General features: G+C 37.2%; 1 protein-coding gene across 2 annotated transcripts in view; it reads right to left on the bottom strand.

The window, feature by feature from the left end:
• The window catches only part of Micu1 (mitochondrial calcium uptake 1), a 246,445-nt gene that overhangs the window by 226,780 nt on the left and 17,135 nt on the right, over window positions 1–2,530 (bottom strand). The gene's annotated exons all lie outside the window — the stretch shown is intronic.

Below are 2,530 nucleotides of genomic sequence, written 5' to 3' on the forward strand. Positions count from 1 at the left end.
TAAAACTCTGGAAAAAAATTTTAAAGCATGGTCTTAGATTTCAGAAAATACCAGTTCCCAAAGAAAGAAAAATGGGTGTGTACAGACACTAAATAAGAGATGGCCAGGGCTGAAGGTATAGCTTAGTATAGCTTAGAGGCAGAGCATATACAAAGACCTGGATTCAATTCCCAACACAAACACACTCTCTCTCTGTCTGTCTGTCTGTCTGTCTGTCTGTCTGTCTCTATCAGGAAAAGCACAAGGGTAAGGGTTTTAATGCAAATTAAGTATGTGCTTTCTCCACTGATAAGAGCCTATAAAAAGCCATCCCTCTTTTCCAGGTGCAGAGAGAAAACCTCTATAAATATTCTCTTCAGAAATGTGAATTTCATATTAAAGGTTCACTTTACAGGGGGGCGGGGAGATGGCTCAGTGGAATAAGCGCTTCCCTGGCAAGCGCAGGGGCCTGAGTTCAATCCTTGGTTCCGCAAAAAAAATAAATAAATAAAGGTTCACTTTACAGAGCACCTCCTATGCCTGTAGTTTCTCAAAATAATCATTTCAAAACAATCCTTATGTCAAAGGGACATTATTTTGGGGTGACATGTACTAACTCCGTCATCCCTTTGTATGCAACATGTATGGCTTTTCTCCTGTGTGCCTACCGTCATACACGAGCCTGGTAGTAGGGGCTGAAATGCGTTCTTTGCTGTCGTGGAACAGCTTTGATTTCCTACAGGGACACTAAGTCACTGGCTCTGATGATTGAGGTTTTCTCAGTGGCCCTGTGTCTCCTGGAGATGTAGATTCGAATGCTCAGCTTCTAATAGTTTTCTGTTTCTCTCCAGGGATGAAGAGTTTTTCTTTCTTTCTTTCTTTTTTTTTTTAATGATCTCAATTTATTTTTCAATAAACAAATTATTCTCCCAAAACCACAAATGTTTGGAATCACAATGGTCTGCTCAGCTTTCCAAAATAATTTGTTCAGCTCAAGGTTAGTAAAAGAAAGAAATTCCTACTGCTACTGATAAAGCCATCTGTGCTTTGAAAACGGCTGACAGTTTTTCTTTTTAGTCTTTCAACTTTAGGAGTTCATTTTCCACTGAGGTGATACAGTTTGCTCTCCCTCCCCTAAGGGCTTGAGGTTTTTTGTTATTTAGTATAAAGGATCTGAAAAGGGCTGTTTTCCCCACTGTGGTTTGTGCTCTCTTCCTTTAAATTGTACCTCTAACAACAGCTTTGTCTCCAGATATTTTCTCATTCTTTTAAAAAAAACAAAAAAACCAATAATATGGCATAAACACAATGTACTGGTATACCTAAGCACAATGAAATTTTACTGGAGAGATCCTGATTGAGGTCCATTGAGGAGATCCTGTGAGTATGAACTCTGTGGCTAGGGTTTCTAGACATTCTATATTCTAAAATCAGCTCAAACTTTGCCTTTAGCAATTTTTGAAAAATTTTATTTGAATTTTAGGTTATTTATCATAGAAAAATATGTACAGGAAAACTCAAAAATAAATGATCACAGCAGCTAATCACATAAAAGTGTTTAACTGCCATGCATAGTGACACACACCTATATTCTAGGAAGCCGAGGCAGGAGGATCTCAAGCTTAAGCCCAGCTTGGGTAATTTAGTGATTTAGCAGCACCTGACTTTAAAAATAAAAAGGGCTGGCAATGCAGCTCAATGTGAAGACCTGGGGTTCAGTACCCAGTACCACAAACAAAAGAAAACAATGATCAATATTATTTACCATTAGCAAAACATAAACTAAAACTGTCATAAGACACCACTACATAAATGCCTCAAAGAAAAATTACAGACAATACTAAATGCAGTGAGGATTTAAAACAAATAAGCTCCTATATATTGTTGTTAGGGATGCAAAACAACACAGTCACAATGGAAAAGTTTGACAATTTTTCATAAAGCATAACATGTTCTTACCTTAAGATTCTATAAACTAGCTCTGAGTATATACTCTGGGGAAATGAAAGCTTATGTTCAGAAAACCTGTACATAATCCAGGCATGGTGATACACATCTGTAATCCCAGCACTAGGGAGGCAAAGGCAGGAAGAGTACCACAAATTCAAGGCCAGTCTAGGTTACATAGTGAGCTGAAGATCAAGATGAACTACACTGAAGAAGAAGTGTCTTAGAAGAAGTTTAATTTATTTTACTTTTTAGTTTAGTTTTTTTTTTTTTTTTAAATGGGGTTTTGCTATGTTGCTTAAGCTGGCCTTAAACTTGAGGGCTCAAGCAATCTTCCTGGCTCAGACTCCCAAGGAGCAGGGAGCACTGAAGTGTACCATCACACCCAGATAATGTACTCTCTTTATACATATATATGTTTAAGAAGAAAGATCTCTTTCTCTCACTCAGCCTAGATTCATGGCTAAGAGTCCTATAATAACAGACAGTCATCAGAAAAAGGCATAACTGATTTAATATAAATTTTATGTGGCACAGCAGCCTTTATAAGGAAATGAAGATCTGAAGAAACAGATAAAGTTGTATTTTTATCAGATTTGATGAA

This window comes from Octodon degus, unplaced genomic scaffold, assembly GCF_000260255.1.
Source record: "Octodon degus isolate 3935 unplaced genomic scaffold, OctDeg1.0 scaffold00005, whole genome shotgun sequence".
Lineage (NCBI taxonomy): Eukaryota > Metazoa > Chordata > Mammalia > Rodentia > Octodontidae > Octodon > Octodon degus.